Here is a 20,762-nt window from a genome sequence, read left to right as displayed (position 1 = left end):
CTTGTAAATCAGCCTGGAAGAAGGTATGCTAGTTTAGACAAGACTTTATTCAGTTAGACACCCTTAAGTATATAATACTCTGCCAAGTTCCTGTGTGTACATGTTGTGAAAGTATGACTTAGTTACATTCAACTTTAACAATAGTTTGGACCTTCTTTCACACTCTTACTGTAACAAAACAATTTTTAGTCCATGAGTATTGTAGTGAATGCAACCTGGATTCCTAGGCTTCCTAAATACAAGGATTACCATGGTTTTCTCTCTCATTATTGATCAAAAACTCTGGTTGAAATTTTTTTCCCAGGTAGAAGCAAATTTCTCTTTTGCCTGAGCACTGTTCTAACAGAATAAGAGTTCATGTTCTAGCACTTCCCTCCAACATGAAACTCAGTAATGAAGTCTCATTCCTCTTCGTTATCATATGCTGCTATATTACTTGAAATTGGCCACCATATTAAGAAATTAAGGACAATAAAAAGACAGACAGGCAGCACATTCTTAACCTGTTTTCCTTACGAACTCAAGAAATTAATATAGAATTTCTATCTTGTAAGAAATTCTAATATTTTGATACACCTTCGAATGAAAAAATTGAAGTCCCAAACTTCACAGCAAAATGAAAATTTTACAATCTTTTGATTAAAAAGGTTTTTTTCCATTTCTAGTCAAGGTTAGCTTTAAAATTGACAGAAATCCAATCATGACACCCTGAAATGACCAGACAGTTGAGGCAGATTAAGTTTGTTTAATGGACCCCACACACACACACACATCCCCCCCAAAAGCAAGCAAACCCCCAACAAATTTATATTGCATTAGAATATAAATGAAAATACCGATTCTTCAGAGAAAGCTCAAAGTCATTACATCAGGAAGAAGGACTTTATTTTTAAATCTCCCTTGCACTCTGCATTTTCACTTGCAGTTTGGGTTTCAGCTGACATGTGGGCTGAGTCGCAGTTAACACTGAGCAGTCCCCTCTCAACAGGGCTCCTTCCATCGCTTCTGGGGTTTGTTGCTCTCTCCCTCCTCATCGCAGAAGTCCCTTGATCTCTGCTGCCCTGGGTTGCAGTTCTGGCTGTGACTCTTTCCCTTCTCTGCAGCACCCTTGAGTTTGGCTGGTTTTCTCCCTTGCTCATCCTCAGCTGGTCCCCAGGCACAGCCCAAATCAGAGTTCTCACCCGACCCTGGCATTCTTGTCTAAAAGAAACGTAACATGTAAAAAAGGTACAAACATATCAAAGAGATTATTTCCTTCACAGGGCCAAAGGAGTTTGCAGTGCTGGGATTCATGCAGCAGCATTTTGTGGTTTGGGTCCTGACTTGGTCTGCAGTCTCCTAAACTGGAAGCAATACAGCAGCTCCATCTCTGAAAACTCCTAAAGTGCATGTGAAAACTGAGGAAGGCACCAGTGCAGACAGGAGGCACTAGTTTCCTTGCTAAATAAGCAACCATGGTATTGGATATAGAGGTAACAGTAGCCCTACAAAACACGCTTGGTTTGCAGTTTCTAAATCTTACTGAAATGCCATGCTTGAGTAAGTCCCAACCAAAACATTTTCAAATGACAAAGTCTTTGCAAATCGCTTGCACTACAAGTTCTTTCTATTTTAACAAAACTGCCTTCTGACAGGAAAGTGTTTCATATGCAATTTTTTAAGTTACCCTAGTAAACACATTATATGCTTACATACTGTATTTACTCTAACTGATAGATATTTTATACACCCTGGGACATGTCTCTATAATTTTATCTTCTTATGCTTTAAAAACAGTTTCTTGTTTTCTATTTCTATTTAAATGAAGGTAAATTTAAATCCTTCTGAAGCAAACCTCTTGACCTTAATATTGATTCAGTAGTCAAAATAGGAAAAATGAAACTAATCATTCATGCTGATATTAATCTAACCAGATGTCTTCTCCATGAACTAGCTTTGATTAACAATTATTTGAAAAATTTCTGTTCACTTCTATATTGCCTCAATTCCCAGGTTCTTGGGAAATGTGCAGTTTTATTGGCTTGTACATTTTATGGTATATAAGAGAATTATCTTTCCTTTTTCACAGTTTCCAGTTTTATTACTGCAAAGTCGGTTTATTACCTGTTAGCATGTTCCTAAAAGGAAAAAGAAAAAAAAAGTATATCTGCAGAGGATATTAAAGCTCTCTTTTACAGGAGCCTATGCTGCAGTTTCTCTTTATGTCCAGCTCCCATTCAACAATGTACAGAGGAAAACACCTCAGAAAGACCAAAGACCGTTTGGCAAAAGCATCTCAAAATTGACCAAAGGTGTATATATCATTTGAGAACCAGTTATGAAAATAATTTTTCATTAAAGCCTTCAAATAAAAGAATTGCCTATTCTTAAAGCAGAGATAATCTGAATTTAAGAAATTTGTTTGAAAACAAAAAATTCCTCAAGAGAAAGATGCTGTTGACTTGTGGCATTTACCTGTGACAAAATATTTGGGGTTGAATTTCAGTTTAACACATGGATCAGAGGAATGCCTAATAATGTCTGAAAGATTCCCTTGGTTTTGGTCATACACAGTTCTTATGCTGGATTTCAAAGCAGGGCTGAATTTTATCCCCACTCCCCCTCCCCCCTTTTTTTTTTAAATTCATAATCACACAGTACACAGCTCTTTTTAGAAAGCTCTTAATGATTTGAGCATCTCTCTGTCAGGAAGTCATGTTCTAAATGGGCAGGGGAGGGTTGTTACAGAGTACAGGCTATTAAAATAAATATGAACATAAATTTCCAAGAGAAAACTGGCAGGATGGGACCAGGTATTCAGCTGAATTCTGCTGAATTAGGGAGAGTTAAGCCAGTTTCCAACAGCTGAGGATCTGACCTGCTGGCATTTTGTTTGGGATTACACACATTTGTCTGACAGGCAGACACATAGCTTGATTTAACAGCTTCTCATGCTTCTTCTCTCCTTTCTATATTTGTACTAAACATCAGTTGGGTTCTTTGAATATTCATATTGAGTTTACATGTCCTTACTTTTCACATTCAGCTTTTGAATAATTATGTTCTAAGAACTTCAACAAAGGCAGCAAAATAATTTGCAAATCTGAGGAGCCTTGTGTACTCTCTGTTACCTTGAGGCCCTAGCCCTTCAGTTCATCATTTCTGAAGCTTTTCCGCTGGCAGAAGGTAAGAGTTTCAATAGCTTTATGTTGTGACTTGTTTTCTTCTTGTGGAGCTTAATCAAGCTTCCTATAACTCATATGATACCTAAGTTTGGTTTTTTGGGTTTTTTTTGTTGTTGTTGTTTTTTTTTGTTAAACACATATTCTGAGTAATGTTCACCATTGTACACAAAAAAAGGACCTGGGCCTGCCATGATAGATCTCAGGTAACCAATTAATATAGGATTGAATGCACGTTCTTGCAAATGACTGAGGTGTTGTCACAGTATGGGTTGCCATGCCTAAAATTTAGGCACAGTGCTCTGGGAATGAAATGTTGAGCTCGTAGTTCCCTGGAGGAAGTTTAGGTTTTGAATTTGTGCCAGTCTAGATGTGGGAAATCTCCCAAACATTTGGGATTTGAAGTGTTTCTTTGGATATGGACCACTTAATCATATCTAGCCCAACCAAAGGAGTTGCCTGAGGAAAGAGCTTACTTCTGTGCTCTAGACCCTCTAGACCATCTAGGCCATAGGTTTGTGAGTCTCAGATGGACCCCAAGATGTTCAGCTCAGCTAAAATGTTGTCGATTTGGGGCAGAATGATAATACAGGGAACAGCTAAGGAAGACCTGAAAGAAGCCAAATATGCCCCAACACAATCAGGTGTTGTCCAGACAAAGGGGCTACAGATCTATACACAGGTGAAGATTACCAGGTCTTGAAAGGGAGGACTGGAGGTATGGAAATACCTTGGGAGTAAAGGAGACCTCAGCACAACAGAATAGTTGCTTCTGGGTGTGCGCAGGAGGACTGATAGAAAGAAGGTTGTGAGCAGCTGGATGAGATCTCCTGAAAGACCTCCTAGAGTTGGATTAGATGATCTCCAAGAGCGCAATGGGTTTATGAGGAGGCTGTTATCCCTGGCCACTCATTCTTGACCCCACCAAGTGCACTAACACCATTGTGGGGCTGACATGAAAAACAACTGACTGTATCTGAGTTAAAACCCCTTCCTAGGTAGAGTCGATGATATGAAGCTAGGGAAAAAATGGCAACTTTCTAAAGCCTACTTTACTTCTGAAAGCAACATCTTGTTCAGCTACATTTTACTCCTACCTAAAGAGAAATTTAAGTCCCAGGGCCCAGCTTAGCAAAGAGAAATAAATTCATAAGCTTTATTCTGACTGCCTGAAAAAAGAATGAATTTCCTGCCTTCTGAAAAGCATTAAAACAGCATTACATTGAAGAGTTTCCTGAGGCTTGCTCATTGAAAAGATGTTGTGCAGTCTTGTTCCAAATGCTGACTCTAAATTTTCACTCTCCTCTCTGCCATCAGCCCCATAGTATTTTAAGTAGGCCCAGTCTACTAGTCAGACGCTGGAAGAAACCTGAAAGTCAAACATTTCAGTTTGTCTCTGTGATTGACATTCCGCCGACTGTAAATGACGAATTCTTGGAAAAACTGTCAGCTAATTGAGGGACTGAAAACAAATTCTGTGTTACGCTAAGAAACTGTGGTTCTGGTATCAGCTCGTACATGAACTCTCTGCTCCTCCTCTGTCAGGAGCGCTTCTGGCTTTTTAGCAGAACTTTTCCCACCAAGAACACAGCATGGTTTAGATGCCTAGGTGGTAATTCAGCATAACTGCTTTCCTTTGCGACAGCTCTGCTGTTACGCACCAGTTTTATGGTCCAACCCTGGACCTTCAAGAACTGGTGGTCTAAGTAATCCTTGGAAAAAGTTTATTTTTTTGTGCCAGTTGTGCAGTGTGTTGAACATGAAACTGAAGAGTGGAAGGAGTAATTGTAGTGAATTCCAAACCTCCAAGAGTAGGAGCAGTGCTAGGAGTGAAGACAGGTTGTACAGAGCAAAAATATTATTTCGTATGCCAGTCACAGATTAATTGAGATGGAGCAGAATTACTTGCAAGCAGATAAGGCACTTGCTGTAGTCAGTGGATGCAGCAGTCACTTTTATGTTTACATCTATGAAGTTCATCTCCATGTAGTTATAGATCACAAAGCTTTGATTTTGCTTTTTGGAAACCCAAAGATAAAATACCCAAGATGGAGAGATAGGGCTGGAGTTGTGAGCCTTCCAAAGACAGTATCATTGTATGTAATATGTCTAGATGACTGCTGCACAATGCAGCAAGTAAAACCTTTCATAGCAGAAAAATATGCAAGTCATTTTGTCTTAGGAACTAAACCAGAACCTGATTTAGGGTCTGCTCCAAAGCCTGTGAAATCAGTGCAAGTTTTCCCATTGATTCCAGTGGGATCAAACTTTAAAGATGATATATCTTGCAATGAAGACAGTGAAATCCGCAGTGGTGGTGTGATCAATGAGTCCCAAATATGCACAGAAGAAGTCCATGTGGTAATTACTGTAAGACAAAAGACAGTGTAAATGGATATTTTAGTGGATATTGACTAGAAATTAATCTGAATTCAGGAGGATGCCAGACTCTTGAGACAAGTGAAAGACAAATGGGCACACACCAGGTTCAAGGCAGGAAGTTTGCTCAGCATCTCTTAAAGTGATCATCCAAATGGCTCAGAGGCACAGACTATCAAAGAGACAACCACAGAAGACAGAAAAAAATATGAGAGTCTGGAAAAAAGGTGCATTTTAAAAAGTGTACTCATTTGGTTCTGTCTGTGCATGACTCAGTTATACTGCTGAATCCTGACTGACTTCATGCCTATGTATAAACCAAAATGAACGAGTGCAACATGGCTGCTTGGACCTCCCTTACTCTCGCAATGAATCTTTGCAATGATTTGGAAAGAACATTGTAGTAGGACTGTATTCAACTTCCTTCCCAATCTGTCCTGCTGATCCCAGAGTACTGGCAATTATAACCGTGCTAGCTTGCACTTCTTAGATTAAGGACTTTTTCTTACAATGTAAACTCTTTTGGCAAGGACTATTTGGTCAGTATTTGTGCAGTCCCAAAACGCTTTGAGAGTACAAATAAAAAATACCAACTATTTGCCTCCTTTCTCATTGGCACACCCATGTGTGAACAGCTCCTCTTTGTCCTTTAATATCATTTACTGAATCATGATGAGTAACTGTGATATTATTTGATGTGCTTGCTAACATTGCAGGACTAGAGAGATGACTTTGTATGGAATAATCTACTGGAAAAGATGCTTGAAGAGCAGGTTATTATGGATCCTTTGTTTAAGTCGTCCCTTTATGTAAGAAAGGTAATGACATGGGTTTTTTTAAGGCAGGAATCTAATACAATATAATATCTTCATATAAATATCTTAAGGAATTAGTAAGCTGAGTGAAAAGAAAATGTAACTTCCAGCTGACAAAAGATCTTCCATCACTGAATTAGCAGCTTGAAACAAGCTACTCTTTCAGCAAATCCTGAATAACACTTCTTTGTTTGATAACGTACAAATGGTGTGAGCCTTGGCTGCACTCCATGATGTGCTGAAGTACAGCTCTGCAGCCTTTTTCACAGAAATGCTTTGGGATCGATTGCTGTGTCACTAGCCGTATATGAAGTATCATACCTTGGTGTGGTGGCCTGGGACACACGCTGAGCCTGGCAGCCTGGCCATGGGGTCCATCCCAGCAGCAGGGCTGGGGAGCCCTCCTCCCCACTGCAAGCTGGGAACAGCTCCAGGAGCATTTTGGTGTCACCCATTCTCAAAGCTTGTCAGTGAAGGAGGTTCCCCAGCATCCCCAGCTAATTATTCCTGACAATATGTATATGAGAGTTAGTGTGTCTAATGCAGCTGGGACATGCCAGGCTCACTGAGCATGAATTTCATAGATGATATATACACAAGCAGTAACTCAGCTGCACTGAACACAACTGTGTCCTACCTGCATACAGACTCCTCCACAAACTGCACACCAAGATGTGAGTGTGTCCAATGTGCATATCTACAGCTGTCCCACAGTCTATTGGTCAGCAGACTTTTCATTTTTCCTCAATGACTTTTCAGAGAGAAAGTGTCCAGGGAAAGCAGCAAAATAAGCAATGTGCATGGTATTGCATTTGTGCTTTGTGGAATAAGGTGGGCACCAGAGGCTCTGAAGATCTCCCAGGCTAGTCACATATTTTAAAGAATATTATAATGTAACTTTGGAAACTAAACAGGGTTGGAATCTGACTGCACCAAGTTTATGGCAACAGATATTGTTTGAAAGGTCCAGGTAGACTAAAGATATATATTTAGTAAACTGCAAGGGCGGGGGGAGGAGGAAGTGTATTACACAATATAGCTATAATCATAAAGCACAAGATGTACTGAGTTACTTTACGACCTTTTTCTTCTCTAGTGAAGAAAGCCCTAATAAGTCACTTCTGCCTGTGCCAGTCATGAATTATCGCTGTCTGCACAAAGAGAGATAAATACCGTAACACATCATAGAACATCTCTCCCTTTAAATACTGTAAATGGATAAAGATATAAAATCCAGGGAGATACAAGAGGAACCTGAAGTCATAAGTGAAAAACTAAGCCAAAGGATAAGAACTGAATTAATCCAGAGTGTATTGCTGTGAAAGCAAACCTTTGATATGAAATTTCTCCTATCCTAATGATGGATGGGGAAAAGAGTAGAAGCACATCTATAGTTGCCCATAGCTAATGGTGAGCTCTCCCAGCAAACCTACAAAGATTTTGTGGTACTCTTCAAGGTTTGCAGCTACCAGTCTATTCTCCGTGTCGAAGGTTTTTTTATTGTCTTGGCTGAAGACTTTGCCATTCCCTCTCTGCTCAGCCCCACTCCCTGGCAGAAACTATCTCCAGCAGAACAGGCAGAGGAGCTGCTTGTCTGAGTAATCTCCTAACCTGTTTTACTAGCCCATGTCTTTTGAAATGAACCAGGTTTGTAAAGAGCTATTTAAGCTGTTTAAGCAAATATGGCTTGTGTTTGCTGAAAGGGATTAGGAGGAGCAGCAGGGATGTACAGCAGGTTTGAGGAGTTAATAAACTGTAGTAGGACCAATGACAAGCGTCTGAGGGGACAGTCCCCTTCTCAGCCAGAAAAGCTGCAGCTGGGGAGAACATCTGGGCAAATACTTCCTCTCACTTTGCTCAGCAGAAGCCATGTTAATGCTAGTGTATATCATAAAACTGGAACAGAAACAGCAGTGACCCTCAAAAAAAATCTAGAAAGTAGAAATAATGGTTATTTCTGATTTCTGTGAAAACTCCATCTAATTGCTTTCCTGAAACAGTAGTTAGGAATTAATCTCTTTCATGGACAGAACCTTGGATGAATGTCTGTATATCAAAACCCCCCAAAGCATCAGTAATATGAACCTGCTTACAAATTGGCAAGTTTTGATATTGTGTCAGATAGAAGATTGTCAAATACAGAGAGAAAAACTGGTATGATTAAGATATTAAGAATAAAATAAGACTAAAAGATAGTAGGACTGACCTTTAAAATGCCATGTTACTGTTTTAGAAATAAACCTTATTATTTATTAATATTATTTAGAATTAAAAGTTATTAATTATCTAATGTTTTCTAAATATGTTCAATTTATACAGTACAACAGTACTATTCAGATGACTGTTTAATAGGAGTCAGGCATCTGATCTGAAAAAAGGTTTGTGTTTAGTTTCATAGGTAGAAGGAAGCTTCAAGGAAGTCTTGTAAAGGTGTATGCTCATACATATTCTTAACTGAACTTTCTGTCTGTTGGTATGACTTATGACAGATTAGTAGTCTTCATTTTAAAGGACGTTTGGAAGGTTTTGAAATTTTAGAGTGATAATAAAACTGATTTCCTGAAATTCAATCTGTAGAGTGAAACTCAAGGTACCTTCTGCTGTTTACTTTGAGCAGGGTGTGGGACCAGATGACTTCCAGAGATCCTTTCCTGTATTGTTCTGATTTTACAGCATAAAACATTGACAGACTGCATAAGGTAACCAGTTTTTCAGCTTTTTGCAAGGATTGTGTGAGGAAAACAGGAAAACCCTAAAATTACAGTTTTCCAAGTGACTCTGTGAAGATGTTGATTTCTCCTTTTCCCTGTGGTGCAGCAAAACCTCATCTGTTGTACGCTGACAAAGTCTCGTGCTCTCCCCTTTGGGAATGCAAAGTTTCCTGGCCACCCAGCGGGTGGGCGGCCCTGGAGCAAGCATCCTGCCCTGCAAAGCCCTTTCCTCTTTCTGTCTGGGAGGAACTGCAAAGAAGCGGAAAGATATTCCCCAAGTAGGCATGCTGGTGGATGTCTGTGACGTATACCTCAAGGTATGCCATGGGAAATTTTCAGAGCAGTTGAATTTGTTGGCTAATTTATTCAAAGCATTTATCTCTTGAAAAAGACCATAATGTGTGAGAATTGTCTTTGTTTCATGTTTTCCTTGATAATCATTATGAGAATAATGTGGGTTTTTTTCTTTTACCATTAACTGTTTTGATTTTATAAATAACCATTCCCTTTTGACTTTGTTTGTTATATGATTAGTATTAACTATATGTCCAAAATACTTGAATTTTTAAAGTGTTATCTCCATCAAGCTGTTTCATTCATTCCCATGCCAAAACAATCACAGAATCATAGAATGGTTTGCGTTGGAAGGAACCTTAAAGATCATCTAGTTCCAACCCCCCTGCCATGGGCAGGGACACCTTCCACTAGACCAGGTTGCTCAAAGCCCCATCCAACCTGGCCTTGAACACTTCCAGGGATGGGCCATCCACAGCCTCTCTGGGCAACCTCTTCCAGTGCCTCACCACCCTCACAGTGAAAAACTTCTTCCTTACATCTAATGTAAATCTACCCTCTTTCAGTTTAAAGCCATTACCCCAGGTCCTATCACTGCATGCTCTTGTAAAATGTCCCTCTCCAGCTTTCTTGTAGCCCCCTTTAGGTACTGGAAGGCTGCTATAAGGTCATCCCGGAGCCTTCTCTTCTGCAGGCTGAACAACCCCAACTCTCTCAGCCTGTCTCCATAGGAGAGGTGCTCCAGCCCTCTGATCATCTTTGTGGCCCTCCTCTGGACTCGCTCCAACAGGTCCATGTCTTTCTTATGTTGGGGGCCCCAGAGCTGAACACAGTACTCCAGGTGGGGTCTCATGAGAGCAGAGTAGAGGGTGCGAGTCACACCCCCTGACCTGCTGGTCATGCTTCTTTTGATGCAACCCAGGATAGGGTTGGCAATAGGAAAGCCACTTACTCTATATAACCTAGAGAAAGTGGTAACCTATTATGCTCCCAGCTATTGTTTATCCTGGCCAGCTGCAAATCTGAGCAAATACATGTAGATATGGGATGATCAATTTTCTTGCATATCCATGAATACTACTACTGCAGGTTGATAATTCATGATTTCTTTGATAAGTCTACAGTAAAAACAAGGACACTGTTGCATCATAATAGCTTTCAAATTTCAGGTAGTGTATTTCTGTTTCAGAATGTATCAAGGAAATTTTGGAGATATCAGTATAAATTTCCTGACCTTTAAACAACAAAATTTTCAGATCTTCAACAATAAAATAAGAGATTTCAAAAAAATTCTACATTACAATGAAGCATGTAGTTGGCATAGTGAAAGATACATCAATGTTATTTCCATTATGGAAATTCCCAGAGGCTGGTTTCATTCTATTTTGTCCTGGAATCACCACAGGTATGTTCTTAATTTGAATGGCTAGTTTATTCAGATTATAATGGAAACTGGCACCATGTGGCTAAACCTATTCAAGCAAATGATTTTATCATTATGGTTTAGAAAAAGATCTTCCTGATCTATTAAGAATACTTCACTGTTTGTAAGGACAATTTCAATGACCCAACTCAGGAATTATGTCACCTCTTTAGAAAGTGATTAATTATGATAAAAGGAACCTGCTGAGACAGTGGTCTCCCACAATTTATGGATCACTGTCTACATTTCTCTTTAGATATACTGCTTTATGTTAAAGATTAGTTTAGCCAAAGGTAAAGTTTAATATTTGTAGCTTTATGAATTTTTAATATCGTATATTGCTATGCTTTTTTTTTACTTGATTATTTTTTGCCCTTTTTTAAGTGTACACAGTTGCACTACATTAGCCAATTCCACCTTTGCTCTCTTACATTCCTAGTCAACTTCAAGTAAATTTTTTGTGAACCAGGTGGTGAAGTTGTAGACATACCAGGAGTATTTGGTTGTTTAAAAAGACAAGACAACATTCACCAACTCCTTATGGTTCTTTGCACTACTCCAGTGTGGCAAAAAAAATGACAAAGTCGGTTTAAATTAATTTTTAAACTGAAAGCATCTCTCTAGTGAATCTGGTCCATAGTATCTACTCAAATTTTGGGACTGCTGTAATCCCACTTAAAATTGTTACTTTTCTGGCACCTAACACCAGTGAAAATTAGAGACAGTGATTTAGATTGCCTATTTTTCAGGCCTGAAATGCCTAAGCCTGTAGGTCTAATTTCTAATGTCTAATTTCATTAGGTGCTACAAGAATTCTCTGAGTAATTAATTTTATTCAACCATATATACTCTATATTTACCCCTCAACTAAAGCCCTCCTAAGATCAGGATTAAGTTGAGAAACACTTGATTCCTCAAAAATAACTCCAAGAAATGCAAAAAGTTAGATGTCATTACAACTACGGTTAACTCAGTTTAATATCATCATAGTAATAATGGTGCTACTTGCCTTTTGTGTAATAATCCCATGATCAGAACACTCACCCAGGAAATTATGCATTTTGTTATTCAGCTTTAATGGGATTAACCCCATATTCTTTGGAAAATGTCCTAACCACAAGCCATGATATATCCTGACTAAAACTGCTCTTCGCTTTTATACCTGAAGCTAACCTACTGTGCAAAAAATGTGCAAGACTTCTTGCTCCATCAGAAAGAGGGAAAGAGGAAAGATGATTTTAACTTAGATGCGGCGACACTCGTCTGAAACTATGGTCTTCATTGGAATATTTATGCATTTTACATTATATTGTCTCCAGGAAGAAACAAAAGCAGTCCTAGAGATAGGGACCACAGCTGTACAAGCCTCTGCAACTGAGAGCTGTAGGCGAGGATCAGGCTTCCGCTTGCCTGTAGTCTTTTGGGGCACATTGTTCTTGTACATCTACCAGAAGAGTGGCCCATCTTTGATCAGATGGCTAGAGACATTCTCCCTAAGGATACCCCACAGCTCAGTTGTGGGGGCCCTTTTGAAGGTTATGTAGATTTAATTCCCCTCAGTGCCTAGCACCTGTGTCCTCCCAGGTCATGGGTGAGTGTGCAAAACCACTCAGCCATTGTGGAAGAGCAAGTACCAGAAAGAAAAATGTTAACTGAAATAATTAGCATATCTTATAGTTTCTCTTTAGAGTAGAGAAAGATTGCTACTATTTTGGTCAATGGTGTGAGGAGGAATTTAAAGCAAGAAAACTAGATTGCCTCCTTCAGATCTTCAGAAACACTTCTGTCTGCCTTGATTTAGGACAGCACGTAGGCTGCTCTGTTATATTGCAACTGCCCTGGGAGTTGGGTATTTTAAAGTTTTGTGGGGCTTTGCCCAAGTCAGGCACCAAACTTTGGTGGACAGCAATCTACCCTTTGCAAAAATGTAGAAGAAATATTTAATTTGCCAACTGTATTGTAGACTATTCTCACAGGCCTAAACATTGAGCCAAAATTGTATCACCTGGTGATTTTTTTAAGCTCCAGCATAGAGCATCTGACACAAAAGGATGATATTTACTTAGTTCAAAGATCTGAATTGTACTGACCATTAAGTGGAATATGACCACAACACTGAAGTAATAATTTAATGGCAGTCATTACGCAAGTAAAGCAGTACTTTGCACACAAATATGATACTACTGCTTTCAAATATAATTGATCAAAACAATATGTGGAAAAAGTCCCAACAAGTGTTCAGGATAGTTTTGTTTCTGGCTCTCACTGGAGCTTAAGAGTCCATGAATGTGACTGAATATTGTTCGTGCATGTCTGTATGCATGCATATACATATACATACATTTCCTCTTTAGCTCCTGTGGAAAAACAGGTAGGATGCTCAAATCACTCTATACGTAGTGAGATCAGAGTCCAGCTGTGAACCGCAGCCTGCTGTGGTTTTGATGTGGTTAATGGGTCCAGAAGATGAAGTCTGTTCATGCATAGCAAGACTTGATGAAAAATAAAGTGTTTACAACAGTAGTAGTCCAGTCAACCTAAACAGTGTTATGACTACCCAGGATGTGGAAAGTTAAAACCATTTCAGTATTGTGTTTTGGTAGAAATATGCTGTTGATGCCATGGTTTTTCATAATCTCAGAAGGATTTCTATTAGGTGATCAATTTATTCTTTTCACTTCAAATTGCCACTTGAGGTGACCCAGGGGCTAAAGGAACAAAGATTAATTTGGCAGTTTACTTTCAGACAAGCAAAAATCATGATGTCTGAAAGGTTTGCCAAGGACAGGGTTTAAGTTTAGACAGTGAGCATCAGAAATCCTAAGTTATTCTTGTAATTTTGATACATTTTGTAGCTAAAAAAATCCCAGAAAGAATGGGAAAGGAAGGAAGCTAGGAAGGAAAGAAAAAGAAAATGAAAGACCAAATACTTGAGTTAAAGTCTTGCAATAAGATTTTCTGTTGACTTGAACTTTGTGTTTTATTATTGAACATAGATGGAGAGTAGTCTGTACCTGGACTAGAATCTGAAAGTGTATAATTTAATGAAAAAAAAAAAAGTTTTTATTCTTATTGATCATTTACACAGTTCTAAAGGGCTTTTCTTACTTTTACATGCAGGTGATGGGATAACTTTCCAGAAATCAATTATCTGGGGCCAAGTGTATATGGTAGAAGGCCAGAAATGTTGCTTGACATGTGGCTTCTCACAGTTCACAGAACTATCCACTTTGTTTCCGGATCATAAACAATCCCATTCTGGATTTCCCACAGTTGTTTTCCCCAATGTAATTGGGTATAACTTTTAACAAAATTCTTGTGTGTCCTGCTTATCATCATAATTCTGCCTTGGATTTTTTTGTGTAAAGCAAATGAAACAACGTCTTGTCCATGAAGAGTAAATTCCAAACTAAGTCAAAGCATAAGTTTCATGGATGCATTAAATCCACCAGAAACTTAAAATTTTAGTGAATGACCATGTTCTTGTGTGGTGGAACAAATTGTATAACAGAATCTGGAGCTAAGACAAGACAGGCTAGATAAATGGGAAGAAATCACACCATGTAATTTCCTGTTGGCTTATACTGGAGTGTTGAACATACCTGGATTTAGACTGTAGCCTGTTAGCAGATCAAAATATAGGACTGCTCCTGAAAAAAGTGTTCCTTAAAATAGATCCTTAGTTCAGATCTGTGTGATTAGCCTTGAGCATATCATGCCTGCTGATTTCAGCAAACCTTTTCCATATTGCCTGGGAATCAGGAGTTAGAATAAGGAAGATAGGGTCACAACAGTGTCTCCTTAGTTTACACAACCTTCTCTCCTGTCGTCTCCTCCTTGACTGATGCCCTGAGAGCTCTACCTTTTCCTTCAGTCTTCTTTAACTGTTTAGAGAATGAAATTTGACTTCCTAAAACAGTACACAAAAGAAACATTCCGCTCTACACAGTAAATTGCATACAGATTCCCACATAGTGACTTGAAAACACTAGTAAATTCGACTAAGGAATAAGGAATACCTAAATACCTGGCTGTGAATTTACCCCCTTTTCTTGGAAACAATTTCACATTGACTCTTTAAACTGAGGTAATATTTTGTTATATCAAAAACTGCATTAAAAAAATCATCAGCTGCCTCTCTGTTTACTAACATTCAGACTAAATATATATTATTTGTTTGTACTTGTTCCTGGATAAATGCACAGAAATTATTTGTTGTTTCAGATCACTAGCAATAAAATCCTGCAGTTGATCAGCTTTGTCATTACCCTGCAGCTACAGGGAGAGGTTGGCTGCTGGCCATATTTTAATATAGTAATAATAATACTTAGCACTGTTCATCTCAAAAGCAATTTACACACATTAACTAATTAGGCCTCAGAACATTTATATGATAGGTGAATAGCATTCATCCCACTTTAAGGAGGGGTAAGTGGAGAAACAGAAAATAAGATCACAGTTTCAACAAGAGTCACTAACTCTGAATGTCCAGCTTGTGACACATTCACTTGATTTTCTGAAATGTTAAGCATCTTCAGCTCCAGCTGATGTCAAAAAAGGCAGCCAGTGGTCTTCATGTCTATATATCAGGATAAAGGTGCATTTCAGCTGCCATTTGCAAATGGAAGCATTCAGTGAGTGCTTTGAAAGGTGTTAGTTTTCATGCAGATTCTCTATGATCTGTCACAATTTTCTGATTACTGATCTCCTAGGTACCCAAAAGATTGCTTCTTTCCGTGTATTTGTTCACATCTGCACCCTGGGTCGTTTGAGATGTAGGTGCCAGAGCTTAGGACAAAATCTAGTACGAGCCAGCAACAAATAATGGAAGGTATAAGTTGCCAGCTATAAAATTCTTGTTTAGAAAAAAGAGTAAAAAACTTCTAGATGCATAAAGATGAGTTTACCTGATTTGTGCATTTAGTTAATTAATTAGTTAGTTAGTTAGTTAGGCAAGAATTTCCCTTACCCCTTGTTATTTTCTTCAATGGGACCAAGATGGATTCCTGAGGTAAAGCCCAAGGTCTTAGGCTTATGGTAATAAACAATAAATAAAAATGCAACAAAGTCAATATTCCATACCTTGAGAATTGTCAATCCAGAGGAAAGACAGGAAAGAGAAGGCATTATAGTAAACAGAAAGTGAAAAAAGTACCAATTTTTTTTTTTTTTTGCATTCCTTCATACAGGTCTTGTACTCCAAAATAACAAAAAACTATACCCAAGCACCAGATGAAGAAGAGAATCGCTAATTCCTTGGGACTGACACAGAGACGTTCATTCTTGTCTGTGGAGTTCAGACACCAAGGAGACTGGTACTTAGGTAGACTCTTAGAAGTTGGCCCTGCTCTGCACTTTGGTCCTCCTGTCACACTTCCCTGCCTGACGTAAATTGATTTTGAGACTATAATAGTTGCTGCTTGCTCTTTTCAGAGTGTTTACATTCTCCTTCTCTGCTCTGCATTCAGCAAAAACATCCTTCTTCCGTCATGGGGTATGCTTCAGTATTTTTGATAGATGGACATTCATGATGCCAGTGTGCTACTTACACACCACAGATAAATCTCCCATAAACAGAGTTCCACATGGAGAACTGCCAGCCTCCACGGGTGATAAATAAAAATGGGGAGATAAGAGCTCACCTGGTGCTGCTCCACCATTGTCGATGTGTTGTGCCAAGAACTGGCTGCCACTACATCCCACCACATAGGAAGCAGTTTTTATTTTTTGTTTGGTTTTGGTTTTGGTTGTTTTTTTTTTTAAATGAATTTTGTGGAAGTCTTAATCTGTGCTTAATTACACATTCTCTGCCCTTTCATTACCTGACAGATAGATAACACAAATGTTTTGACCCTTCAGCTTTTATCAAGGTAAACACAATAATATTCTGCGGTTCAGGGTGGGAAACTAGGAGGTTGGTGTCAGTCTCCTAATGTAAATAATTAAAAAAAGAGAAGATTATTTAATTAACCAAGATCTAAGTCTTCTTCATTCACTTTTAAAGGAAGCATTACTCATTGTAATGGGGTGTGCTGGCAGAAATCCTTTGGAGTGCTATAGAGACAACATAAATACACCTTGAGAACACTTGTTCTATTGAAGCTCACTGGCAGTTTGCAGACTTTAAAGAATATCTTTTGAATTCTCAGCAAAAGAAGCCATTTGTTGCAACCCCTGCCTTGGTTTAAAGAACTGCTGACACCTCCTGGAAAACATTAAGAGTCATCTTATTAAAATATCCCGACAAATATCTTTTTTTGTCATGCTGGGCCTGCATCTTGTATCACTCTTCAATTAAATTATTAAAGGCTGACAAAACAGAAACAATTCTAAAGTGCTGAAAATAGCCTGCTGGCGGTTTGTCTGTTTACTTGGATGTTGGTTTTAGGAAAGATTTGTATCCTGTCTCCAGGGTGTATTGTGTGATTTGTACAAAATCCTGGGCTGCAGGTGCCCTCAGGGAATCCACAGGAGGAGATGATTCTGTCAGAGACTGTTGGTGGGGCAAGCGGGATGTTATTGACTTGCCAAGGCCAAACAAGAAGCTCATACCATGACCCCAGAGGTCCTTCTTGGTTTCTGGAATTTACTGTGCACCTGGAAAGATGTCAAGAAAAATGGGAGAAATCTGTCCTGTGTTTGTCAGGGCTATAAACTTCCTTAAAGGTACACACTGTTTATTAAAAAATGTACATTGGTGGGTTTATTTCCAGTCCCTTTAGTTCCTGCTGGTGGTGGTGGTACCCCTTCTGGCAGCCTGGCTGCTTTTTCTGATTACCAGTCATGGAGGAAACAGATTTTTGGACAAAATAAGAACCAGTGGCGCATATTCATGAACAGCGTGATAACACTAATACAAAGGAGGATTAAAAGACTAGACTTTATTCACCACCATTATTGTAGAAAGTATTAGATCCTTCCAGTCACAGCTGAAAAAGTATCTAGGTTTCACAGTGTCGTGATTTAACGCCAGCCAGCAACTAAGCACCACACAGCCACTCGCTCACTCCCCCTCAGTGGGATGGGGGAGAGAATTGGAAGAGTAAAAGTGACAAAACTCGTGGGCTGAGATAAAGACAGTTTAATAGGTAAAGCAAAAGCTGCACGCAAGCAAAGCAAAACAAGGAATTCATTCACTGCTTCCCATGGGCAGGCAGGTGTTCAGCCATCTCCAGGACAGCAGGGCTCCATCACGCCTAACGGTGACTTGGGAAGACAAACGCCATCACTCCGAACGTCCCCCCTTCCTTCTTCTTCCCCCAGCTTTACATGCTGAGCATGACGCCATATGGTCTGGGATATCCCTTGGGTCAGTGGGGGTCAGCTGTCCCAGCTGTGTCCCCTCCCAACTCCTTGTGCCCCCCCAGCCTCCTCGCTGGTGGGGTGGGGTGAGAAGCAGAAAAGGCCTTGGCTCTGGGTAAAGGCTGCTCAGCAGTAACAAAAACATCCCTGTATCATCAGCACTGTTTTCAGCATGAATCCAAAATATATCCCCATAGTAGCTATTGTGAATAAAAGCCAAAACCAGCACACAGGTGAAAAAAAATCCAAAATTTTAGCCCTTATTTCTGCTATGCTCTTCCTGCATATGTATACATCTCCTCCTGTGTGTAGCTGTCATCCACACTAGGGTATTGGTTTAACCATGCAGAACATACAGGAGGACTGAAACCTAATGCTGAACACTAAAGGTTGCAATCCTGCAGTGGTGCAGTGCCAAGTGTCACCTTCCTAAAACAGTCGTTACCAACATGATTTTGGGAGACATTTCTTTCTGATGCCAGGTGAATGAGACTCAGCGTGCAGACCATCACAAGACTGCTTGAAATTCTTGGGAGTGTCAGCACTGCCCATTCAACACATTGTCTCACACATCGCTTAGTTCTCCAGGACTCACTGGTGGAAACCCCTGAAGCATGCATTAATGAAACAGAAAGATAGTGCAACAAATTCAATCAACAAATGACAACCAAGACTTCTGTCAAGCCACAAAGGGAGCACCAGCAAACTGACTACCCAAAAGCTCTGTCACAGGTTTTAATTTCTGTCTCCCTGCATTTTAAAATAATCTAGTTCCTTAACCCAACTAGCTTACTCAGAAGCAGAAAACTTCAAACTGTGAGACTCATATGGACTCTGCAGCAGGGGTACAAAGAGGAGGAGGGAATGGATTTCCACCTCATCTGAAGAAAAAGATGTTGTGAGTCGGGGAGAGCAGGAAAAGCAGAGACTGAAGCAGGACAAACAGGGAAATAGTAGGGGAATGCTAGGGTTGTTATCAATGGCAAAGTGCAGTGTGATGATAACAAGGTCATAGAAGTGGGTCACAGAGTACGGACCTACCTCCTAGATACTACTGCTGTACTGCCAGTGCAGGGCATTTCTGAGGCAGTTTCACTGGGAGCCCAAAACATCACCTACCCGGCTCCTGTCCTCACCCCTCTCTGTAGCCGAGTTTTTGACCTGTGTGGCTGAGTGCCAGCCAGCACAGGGTCCCACAGTCTGAATTGTGCCGTGAGTTTTGTTGTTGCTGTTGCTGTTTTTTTAAGAAGTGCCTCTGCTAACAGAGCATCATGTACAAGTTTGACCTATATAACAGACCAAGTAGGTCACTGAGTGCACAGTGGACCATGACAAATTGATTTTGAACCATCACTTATCTGGCTCTGTTGCTGTCAAGGAGGATACATCAGTGTGATTAATAAATTATTTACCAAATAGATAAAAGCATGCTTCCCCCACCAGAGATTCTGGAGGGTTTATTGTTTTAAGCTGCTGCGCTAATTGGGCTGTACATTCACTTGCAGTTCCAAGAGGGATGAACATTAGAGGAACAATGCTCTTTACTGCACACGGTGGTGACACAGCAGAGGCATCCCATGAATGCCTACAACAAATGATGCTCAGTTTAGTGTTTTCCTGGCGCAGCTCCCAGCACCCCCTCCTCGCACCGGTCTCCATCCAGAGCTGCCTTCAGCACAGCAGGGAGAACTGGCCTCGTGGAGGCACTGAAATGTTTCACCTCAAGCTTCACTAAGATGTGAGGGACAGCTTTGAGACTCCACTCTGTAGCCTTCCTCTCTTTATCTCAGCAATGATCCTAGATTGCTTCCCCTGGGATCTAAACCATCACAGTTGAAAAAGTACCCTAACAGGCAGGAGGAAGAAAGGGACGGCAGAGCCTCTTCCCCAACTAAGAAGCCGTTGCTCCATCCCCCTCTGAACTCAAAAAAACCGCAAACAAACAAAAAACCCACCACCACCAAAAATTAAATAAAATATATTGTGCAGACAGGAGGAAAAAAAATACAGAAATCCCTTCCACTCTCAAGGTATATAACATCTGGCTGTAGGGTGCCAGTTACTAATACTGGCCCCTGTAGGGTTATTTGTACCCTTTGGTAAAATAACAGATCCCCAAAGAGGCTTAAAGCAAATGACGCTCTTAGCAACTTAATGATTTTTTGAGGAGGAGGAAGGAGGAAAGGCATAAGAGGGGGGGGGGGGGGGAAAGGAAAAAAATAGAGAAACTACTTTTCTAATTGTAGCTGAGAGATAGAAGTAGAATGTCTGCCCTTGCCAGAAACTATTTGCAGCATCCAAGCCTTCAGTTTTTTCTTTCTGCAGTGCCTTGAAAACCCCTACAAAGGAATCCTGGCTGTGTCAGATTCTCACAGGAGAAAAAGTCTGCCTGGATTTGGGGTTATTGAAGAAAATGCTCGAGAACCACAGTCCTAGATAAAGATGTATAATGTCCTGGCACTTGAATCTATTTATTAGCCTCTTTCCTGTGGGGTATCCACTAATCCTGATCACTAGAGAAAAAGACTATATTATAATGATTCTTAATTAGATACAGATGCAACAGATTGATTCATTATTTCCATGTGCTGCTGTCAGTGTTTCGCACAGTGTTTTCAGTTTCATTAAGCCAGTATGCTAAATTCCTGCATGAGCTGTCTCTGTCATCTATGCCAGC

Source organism: Harpia harpyja, chromosome 1 (genome assembly GCF_026419915.1).
Source record: "Harpia harpyja isolate bHarHar1 chromosome 1, bHarHar1 primary haplotype, whole genome shotgun sequence".
NCBI classification, from domain to species: domain Eukaryota; kingdom Metazoa; phylum Chordata; class Aves; order Accipitriformes; family Accipitridae; genus Harpia; species Harpia harpyja.
This window is presented reverse-complemented; position numbering follows the sequence as displayed.